The 10,336-nt window shown below is 41.6% G+C and overlaps 1 long non-coding RNA gene across 1 annotated transcript; it reads right to left on the reverse strand.

Moving 5' to 3' along the window:
- Positions 1-6,543: 6,543 nt before the first annotated feature.
- Positions 6,544-9,165, reverse strand: LOC308301570. The gene is made up of 2 exons (XR_013962895.1): positions 8,493-9,165; positions 6,544-7,098 (listed from the first exon to the last, which is right to left on the reverse strand). It is a non-coding gene; the product is annotated as an uncharacterized lncRNA (long non-coding RNA).
- Positions 9,166-10,336: the final 1,171 nt, after the last annotated feature.

Below are 10,336 nucleotides of genomic sequence, written 5' to 3' on the forward strand. Positions count from 1 at the left end.
TTTCAAGATCTTTCAAAAATAGCAGATCTACAAGCTCGCAGCGCGGCACTCGGTGCCGCGCTGTGAGCTTGTATATCTGCTATTTTTCAATAGTTAAAGCATACAATAATGGTTAAAGTGGTTAAAATCGAACGCGACTCGCGTGCGTTCCAGGTATTCGAAGGTTAAAATCTTCTGTTGTGTTCGGGACACGTGAGGAAATATAATGGCTTATAGGTCTTTATGAGAAGCCCCGTTTCGTGCGTGAGACGCGCGCAGAATTTAATGGAGGATCATTCAAGCCAGGCGAAAAGTTATGTGAGCGTTTTTTTCAGAGAATCGCCATAGCAACGAACGTCCCCCCTCGGAGCTAATCAGCGTCATTACAAATGCTGAGCGCTTAATGGCAGGTTGCATGATGGCGTCCGTGATGACACACACGCACGCATGCACGCACACGCACACACGTGCACACACACATTGATTTTTACTTGGTTTCATGCTGGGTCACAACTGCTACTGTACGTGTTGTAAAGCTTGTAGATTGGCTGTTTTCGGTGCACGGCGCCCGTGCACAACTATAGTATAAATTGAGGCTATTGTTCTAGGTCGGAGAAATTTTATGCCAGCTAAAGTTAACCTTCTTAACCTTCTGACTGAATCTGGGTTGTAAGGCCAGATATCCTGTACAACAGGGGTCTTCAACGTTTTCAGGCCAAGGACCCCTTAGCTGAGAGAGAGGTACAGCAGGGACCCCCTCTACATATTGTATAAAATTGTGTTGCAGATTTTCATCGATTTCATACTGATAGATTCATAGACTTGTTTGACAGCACTGTCATCAGTCCATGTTGGATTTGTGTTAATGTGTTTTTTCAGACATTTTGCTACTTAAATTGTCCATACTAAGTAAATTTGACCTTTCACTCTACTCTTTTTTTTTTACCTCTACACCAATCTATTTGATGAGAATAGCAGATCTACAAGCTCACAACGCCTCGCAGCGTGAGGCGCTGTGAGCTTGTAGATCTGCTATTTTTGGCTTAAGTTCTCAGAATATGGACGTTAGGGTTCAAGTTGTTAATATAAAAAAGAGAAGAGAAAAAAAGTTTCTATCTATCACTCAAAGATTTGGAGGTCCCCCTGTTCTGGGGACACCCTAGGGGTCCCGGATCCCCTGTTGAAGACCCCTGATATAAATGGTAAGATGGACTTCATTTCCCAGTGGATTCCTCGCGACTCGCGTCAGTGCAACCACACTTGCAATTTCCCAGAATTTCGCCTTTCACGTTAATACACATATTACATTGGCCTATACTGTATAGCCAAGGTTGCTGATATAGTAACTATAATAGAAACTATTTTTGTATGATATCACCAGCACTCACTTGGTCATTTTAGGATCTCTTCGAAGGCTGTTGGCCGAAATGCCAGTGAGTGATCTGCTGCTGCGGCTACATAATAAACAAGATCCAAAATGATCAAATGAGTGCCAGTGATCTTTTCAACAATACTGCCGTTTCTGCCAGAACTGTGCACCCCGATGCACGTGAACTATTCAACTCTTTTTCTTTCTTTCTTGATCAAAGTTTTTATGGTCTTTTGGGATGGTGGTTGGTTTTCTTCCATTACTTTCACCCTGGGGTGTCACACAAAATTCTGGGCCCTGGGTACAAGGATTCACTGCGGGCCCCCCATGAATTTTCTTGAATTGAATTGAATTGGAGAGGGGTATTAGCCCATTTAGATTGGGAATGCATTATTATGCATTATTTGTGTGCTTTAACTATTGAAAAATAGCAGATAGCTTGTATATCTGCTATTTTTTGAAAAATCGTGAATGTTTGAATATTTCTTTGAATAAGTCTTTGAATATTTCAAATCCTTCTAAGGTTTTTTTTTTTTTACTATGTTTCTATGTCAGTGGTGCTCAAACATGTATTTGGCCACGGACCCCCATCTCAAAATATTTAGTTCCAGGGACCCCCCCCCCCCCCCCCCCAGAAGCAAAACGTAAGTTACAAATGTTCGCTTAAAAAACACATATATTCAAAGATTTGCACACATTTTCATGACTTTTCAAAAATAGCAGATCTACAAGCTCGCAGTGCGGCACTACAAGCTCGCAGTGCGGCACTTGGTGCCGTGCTGTGAGCTTGTATGTCTGCTATTTTTCAATAGCTAAAGTATAAAATAATTAAGGCCCCTCCACCTCCTTGGGCCCTAGTAACTCAGTCCCACGTTGTTTCCCCCCCTTGTGACGCCCCAGCTTTCACCTTGCCTGTCTCCACATCTATACATAACAGCTATACATAATAACCCAGTTCACGTGGAACCCATGCAGAGTGACACTCCCCTGACATATTTCTATGGTGATCTTTGATTTACAGTGTGCCGTGCACATGCCTGCGTTGAGCTCTTCTCTCTGTTTGCTCGGCTGCATGCGTGCCAGCAATTCTTTCTCTTTTCCCCCCTGCACGTGTCAGTCCTTGCCATACAAAGCGGACCCTTGGAACGCTTCCCTCTTATCACCTACATGTACTGTATGTCAGGGACGTGCTGGGCCCCTGATTCAGCCCGGGAAAAAGAGTTGGAGAGGCCCTCATTGCGCGCTATAGAGAGAGAGATCTCTCTCTATAGCGCTGCTGCTACTCAAAGATTTGTGACAAAGTGACAAGCCAGTGGGCCAATTACATGAGTTATATTTTGTCGTTGTCGGATGGAAACCTTGTATGTCCAAAACCGTTTGTTTTGTATTTATCATTTTAAAAATCGCGGTGCGAGGCGTTGTGTGCTTGTAGATCTGCTTTTTTCACTACTTTTGTGCAATGGCCCTGTATGATGAAGCAGGGCTTTGCTTTGCGAAAAAATGTATAAATTTGAAACTTGGAGATGCGAGGTTTCTGCCCGACAGTGACGATTTACTTTGTTGGCCGCCCACACCCCAAAATGGAACGAAGGCCGACATTTTATTTTTATTTTTTTCCTAATGGCCGGCCTGGACCGGCCGGGAATGAACCGGCCGTTCGGGAGTTGTCCCGCTTTTCCCAATGGCCAGCACGTTCCTGCTTATCACCTACATGTACTGAATGTGTACGGAGATGTTGAAGGCTGCAATGTTGGTATGAACGATTAGTCTTTCTTCCTTTCCCTCCGCTGCTCTCCGTATAATGTTGATACGGGATGATTGAAGCCGAACGTATAGGAGGCGACAACGGATAGCCCCGCATGCATGCCTCGTTCAGATAATGGAACCGTGCGTATGGAAATTAGTATTTCAAATGTCTGTTGATAGTATATCTTAATACGACAAAGCAGAACCTAATGTCACTTTATCCAGAACAGTGGGGGAGGTTTGCACTAAACAAAATGCCTCTACATAAACGCATTGAGACATGAATATGAAAATGTGCGTGCACACGATCCTATACCTATTCTAAACGTACAATTTATTCAGTCTGATTTGTGGGCAAATGTGCGTTAATATAATTTGATCTTTAACCACTTTAAGCCCTGTGTACTTTGTCGCATGGCAAAAATAGCTCTACAAGCTCAGAACACATTGCGATGAGACGCGTTGTGACCTTGTATAACATCGTGGAACATTTTCGTCTTTAAAGGGACAACACCATAACATTAAAAAAAATCTATTTTTCCACCCACATTCATTAACTCTAAGCCTTGGTTTTCATTTCTGTGATTTTCTGAGTGGGTGTGTCCGAATGGTTCTCTCCTGAAAAGGGGACTGGTGTGATGTCACACCAGGACCCATTTCAATAGTACCGCCCCTCCACTTCAGTTTCCTGGCAACTGAAGAGAAGGGGGCGGGTACTATTGGGGTGGATTCCATTGAGACTAGGGTGGGCGGCGTAAAGTGGTGCTAAAATTGGAACGATCCAGGGAAGATTAGCATGGTACCACGCTAAAATTGGAACGATACAATTGTATCGTTCCAATTTTAGCCCAAAGACAGCGCCCCGTTGCCAACAAAGGGCATTTTGGTATTGCATCTGAAACAGCTTGGAATTTGAATATGAAATTTCAATATTCGAGTGGTTGTTTAGGCTAAAACCTGTATAAAACCATATTATGGACCAATATTTATATAACATTTATATCTTTAAAAGCATGGTGTGGCCCCTTTAATGTCACATGCTCCAGAATAGTAGTGCCAGTTTGAAAGCGGTTAATTGATCAGTTTACAGATGATGTATTGCTTACCAACATAAACCAATAACTCTGATTACTGATGAATGGATATCTGTGGTTAGCACCGCATAATAGAATAAAACGACAGCATTGACATCCATCCATCCATCTACTGAACATTCATAAACAAACCAATAACGCGTTTGCAATCATTTAATGGTCACTCACGAGCCAGCCTAGCAACAAGATCCCCGTGATACTGATAAAGGTACCTTCTTAGCACACACTTGGCTTTACAATTTACAATTTAAGCATTTAGCAGACGCTCAACCCATTCAGAACGGGTACACATTATAGTGTATTATTATTTTATGCTTTAACTATTGAAAAATAGCAGATATACAAGCTCACAGCGCGGCACCGAGTGCCGCGCTGCGAGCTTGTAGATCTGCTATTTTTGAAAAATCGTGAAAATTTGAATTTTGACCCGATTCTATAAGTGTCTTTTGAATCCTTCTAAGATTTAAAAAAAAAAACCTTTGTTTCTATGTCAGCAATCTGGCCAGCCATCGTCAAAGAAAAGGTCCTTTTCACTTAAATGGAGCTCAGTTGGTCTGTTCTTGACTCTTGAGAGACTACCATGTCAGTGGTTCTCAAACCCCCACATGATATGTATTTGGCCACAGACCCCATCTCAAAATATCTAGTTCCAGGGACCACCCAGAAGCAAAAATTTAGTTACAAACGTTCGCTTTGAAAATACATATTATTCAAAGATTTGCACCCATTTTCACGACTTTTTCAAAAAATAGCAGATCTACAAGCTCGCAGCGCGGCACTCGGTGCCGCGCTGCGAGCTTGTATATCTGCTATTTTTCACTGGTTAAAGCATTCAATAATTCTAGGCCTAGAGTGACTTACAATAAGCAAGGTAATACATTAACACATCAACATCAATACATCAAATGCATAGATATACTGTAGTAGTCTAAGAAAAACATAGGTAGACCACGCACCTATTCTGTGAAAAATAAATCCTATCAAAAGTGCATGTATGGTCATTGAGGGTATTGTAAGGTTCCACTCAATACTCCAAAGGACACACGGGACAACTCTTTCCAATTTGATCAACTTTATTTTCCAAACTTTGTTGGGCATGTAGTTGATCTTCAATTTCATCAGAAATTAGGAATAGGTTGTAAACCTTCAAAACACAGAAAAGAAAAAGGGTTAACAACATTGTAATTCAAATAAAGCATCTCTTCTAAATACAGAGCATGGAACCAGGTAATTACATTTAAAGTAATTAAGGTAAGTATCTAGAGGTAAGTAGTTAAGTAAAGTATTTTAAAGGTAATAAGGTAAGTAAAGTAGTCAATCATTTAAGTGACAAGACATTTCACCAATTACATGTTTTCAGGTTTGTGTTTTCAGAAGTAAGTAATTCTCTAACAAACTACTAAATACAGAAACAGATGTTAACAATGTAACATATTTCCAAATGGTTTTACAAATGCTTTTAAACGTCTGAATAATTTTAGACTTTCAATTTGTTGTTTAAGGTTTCTAAACATTTAAACTCAAACATGTTTTAAAGAATCATTTTAAACTTAAATTTGTAACCTTTTAACCCCCAAGTTTTAACCTTTAAATAATGTTTAACAAATACATTACTTGGCATAAAAAATGTACAGATTTTAATTAAATACATGTAAATGAATTAAATTAAGTAAATCTTTTAAATGGAAAACATTTTAACAACTAATTAACTAATCATTTTAGTATTAAAGGTTCAATTTGGTTAAACATTTAAACTAAACGAATTAACAGTTCAAATGAATTAAAGAATCACCTTTACAAGCAGGTCAAATGAGCTTGCAGATCAGCTCTTTTCTGTAACTTAACATCTTAAATTCAAGCATAACTTTTAGTATAACTTAAGCTTTTAACTTGAAACCTTAACTTTAACCCATTTGACTTTTAACATTTGAACTTTAAACTTTTGACAACTTGTGCTTTAACACTATGCAACCAATGCTCAAACTAAAATGCAGTGGTTCACCTTGAACCCAAGCAGTTAAACAACATAATAGTTAAATAAGCAAGTTAAATAAGCAACTTAACTCTCTTACTGCCACAGAATTTAACAAAAAGCTCCATCCACTGCCAGCTAAATTTGAGAATTGTCGCTCATCTTTGAAGGCCTACTGGAGAAAATTGGCTTTGACTATAAAGACAACAATTATATGGCAACGAAGAATAGAATGTCTACTTTGCAACAGAAAAAGATTTTGTGTTTTTATCATGTTCTATTCATTAGCTAGAGGCTGCAGAATATGGCCTAAAAAACAGCTCTTTGAGAACATAAAGCTGAGAAAAATGCATATTTGTGAAGGAGACATTTTCAGGCAGAAATCTCTCTTTAGCCTTTTATTGCTGGCTTCAGTAACATCACACGTATGATCAGTGGTTGTTTACAAACAAATTCAAAAAAATAAAAACAAGAAAGTGTTTTTTTTTTACACACTTTTAGTGTGTAAGAGCAGTAAGCGCAGTGCAGAACATTGACAGTGACATGAGCTTTTCAGCCTGAATTCTGCTTCAGCTTTCAGGGTTTTCTTTATCTCACACTTTTTAGGTTGAAGTACAGTACAAATGATTGATGAAAATAAAAAAATAAAATATAACACAACATTTTAGACACTAGAACTCAATTGTAATACTGCAAATGGAAAAAGGTTGGGGCCTACCTGTCCTTACACAGGCCTCAACCACTACATGTCTACAGAGTGTGTGTGTGTGTGTGTGCACGTGCGCGCGTGTGTGCGTGTGTGGGTGTGTGTGTGTGTGTGTGTGTGTGTGTGTGTGTGGGGCTCCATTCTGTTTCACTCCAGCCAGGCTCCTCCGGAAGGGCTCCGCCGGGTCTGCTGAACTCTGCACCCCTACCACGTACACGAGCCCATGGTCGATCTGTAAATTATACAAATACATAATTACTATAAAATACATGAAAAGTAGTACACCTCCAAGCTCACAACGCGTCACAGCAGAATGCGTGGAGGAGCCTACTATTTTCATCAGAAGGCCGTTTTAGAAATTTCAACCCCTGCCTCTCATTCTATGCACTTCCCTGCTTACCACACAAATATATATAAAAATATATATAGTAATTATGTAAAAACAGCATTCATGGTCTGGAGAGGGCACTTTTTACAGATGGATAAAAGTCAGGGGCTCAAGCCCCCTTTGATGTCTATGTGAGCATGTGCCTGGTGCTAAGTCTGATTTACAGAAAAAAGTGTTTTGTTCTTTGTGTTTTTGTCCTTGTCCTTGGACGACTAGCTGGCAATGAAGAAGTAGGCTCATCATCGTTGACTCATCATCTAAAATTATAGCCAGGAAAATATCAAAAAGTTTATATGTAAACAAATCAATTTACAATTTTGACATTTAGCAAATGACTTACAATAAGTTCATATGTAATACATAAAATGCAGATATAGTAAATAGTTACCATGCATTTACTGTCACAGTGAAATGCCCTTTATACCCTGTATATATAATGTCACAATGCAACATAGCTCTGTTTACACAAAGCTGTACTCCAACTGTATATAGGCTATCTTCCCCATTTTCAACTGTTTTTATTTATAACTGTTTTCTCATGCCAATAAAGCTTCTTTGAATAGAATTGAAAGGCTACATCATTCATCATCATCAGCGGTGTTACTGATGTTACATCATGATGTTGTTACATCAGCTACTGATGATGATGATGATGATGATGACGACGACGACGACATTGCGGGGCGTCCACCGTACGTGCATAGTACGTGCACGTGCCCCACGTGCACCACACGTAAAAAGAAACCTCTCCCTCTCTCACACACACACGCATCGTAGGCACGCACACACAAACTAAGCCAATAAATCCTAAATTCCCATCAAATAAAAAATCCTAGTAGCTGTGCAATGCACCGTACACTACACGCAGTACGTGCACGCGCGTGATAGGAACTCCACGTGTCCTGTATAGCGACAAAAACAAACGCATACACTTGGATCCTAACTCTATGCTTGGATCAAATTGCTGATCCGGTCCGGATACGGAAACATTTCTTGCATGTATGTGTACGTGTAAATAGCCGGATGCAGTAGGCGGGCTCTAGCCGGATCCCACTGGTTTATTCGCAATAGAGACCACTCAGACCATGGTTTGATTGACACGCCTCGGCTTGAGGCTTGAGCCTGCAGGCTTCTAGCCTAGTAAACTAGCAGGCTTCATCACGGATGCAGTGGAAAGAACGCCTGAAGCGATGCTATCACATACAGTATACATACATGCAGATGCACTGGATTCTTACCACTTTAGTTTGGACAGTAGAATCATGGCCATCGTCCAGTGAGTCTCTGCCTCTGTACGTCTGGTTGTTGAATGGGCGGCGGTCACGGCGGGCGGTGGTCTCTTGCTGCGCCGAAGATGTGGTGTTATAGGGATCCATCCAGCACGGGGGTCTCACTCTCAGGAGTGTCAAGTATGGCGGGGGTCTCCGAGTCCATATCGGGATATCAGGAGGCTATTGATCCACTTTTTGACCCGGTTCTTCGCGACCAACGGCGCCAAGAAATGGAATATGTTTCTCTTCAAAGCCAACGCCTACACTACAGGAATCTTTTTCTCTTCTTCTTCATCATCATCATCATCATCATCACGACCACCACCACCATTCGTGGGCGCTGCTGGGTCACCAACGCGGGTAGGTTCAGGTTGTAATCCTAAAGTTTGTTGTCGAAACTTTCCTTCCGTGGGTCTGCTGCTGACCCCGGCCATTTGGCACCTCCCCGGCCCCGGGGTGGTGGGGGATGGTCGCTTTGCTTCGGCGGAATGATACAAACAAGCAGAGGCTGAGCAGGTCCTAGTACTTGGCCTAATACATCTCAATATTCTAGTACTGCTAAATACTACTACCTACTACAATTACTATACTACTAATACTATAAAACAACTGATTTCCGACAAAATGATCGCTTGTACCAACGTTTCTCTCTCTCTTTCTCTACTAACGGCGATGCATAAAACAATATAGTCCCTCAGCTCAAGGCTGCTAGCAGCTAGCAGTGGCGTCAGTTCAGAACAAGCTAAGGTATGGCAACATGACTGGTGTCTGGTGAAGACACCAGTCATGTTGCCATACCTTAGCAACAGGCACGATGAAAAGTACATTTTTATTATTTCCCCCTGTCAAGGTATGGCAGCTGCATACCCCTGCCATACCCAATTGACGCCCCTGGCAGCTAGGCGCTCTGGTCGCTCTGGGCAGGCGGAGCCAGGACAGTCTGTTTACTTTTTTTTTTATGAACGGTTTCCGGCTGTCCTCAAAAGACCCCGACGACCGATTATAGATTCACAAGTTGCGCAAGGACCGCTTTTATCATAATCCATAAAAAACATCAAACGAACGAACGGCCGTATCGGCATGGGAGCTTCTTGCGGATTGGGGCGAACAGGAACGTTCAAAGCAGTATAAGAGTTAAGAGCATTTAGTACAAAACATTTCAAGCTAAGGCCGACATCAAAAGAACAGGCATATTCACCGACCATTGGTGTGTTGGAGTAACCGCTTAGTGGATCTTTCTGTTGTTCTTGCTTGGTGTTCTTCCTGCAGTTTGTTAGGTGACTGAATGAATGAGATCTCCATTCCTTTTCAGCTGCCCTCAATCAGCAATCGGAAGCCATCTTGCTGGGGCATTCTGGGATTTGTAGTTCTTGACCCATGTATGGCACAAGGTTGACATCTCCACTGAGTTTTAACTCCACACCTCCCACTTGAGCTCATGGGTTTTTAACCCAGAGAGGTCACACAGGTCCTTCACTCCCTTGTTCTTCAGTCGGAACCAGAATGACAAGGCGTCGGACATCTCTATGAAGTAGTGTGGCCGGGATTTTGTGTTTGAGCCTCTTGGTTCTTGAAGTCGGTTTCTCCTTGTCGGTTTCCTTCCTGATGGGGACAGGATAGCTGGGAAAGGTCTTCACAAGCACATCTCTTACGATGCCTTTGCTGTCAGTGTTGACACTGACTACTCTGGCCAGTTTGTATTGTCCTCTCAGGGCATTTTGGTCAGCCAACCAGACCACATCTCCGACAGCAACATTTCGTTCTTTGGTGTGCCATTTGTTCCTTATAAATAGATTAGGTCCAGCCAATTG

The sequence above is a fragment of the Nannobrachium achirus genome, assembly GCF_963921795.1.
Source record: "Nannobrachium achirus genome assembly, chromosome: 17".
Classification (NCBI taxonomy): Eukaryota; Metazoa; Chordata; class Actinopteri; order Myctophiformes; family Myctophidae; genus Nannobrachium; species Nannobrachium achirus.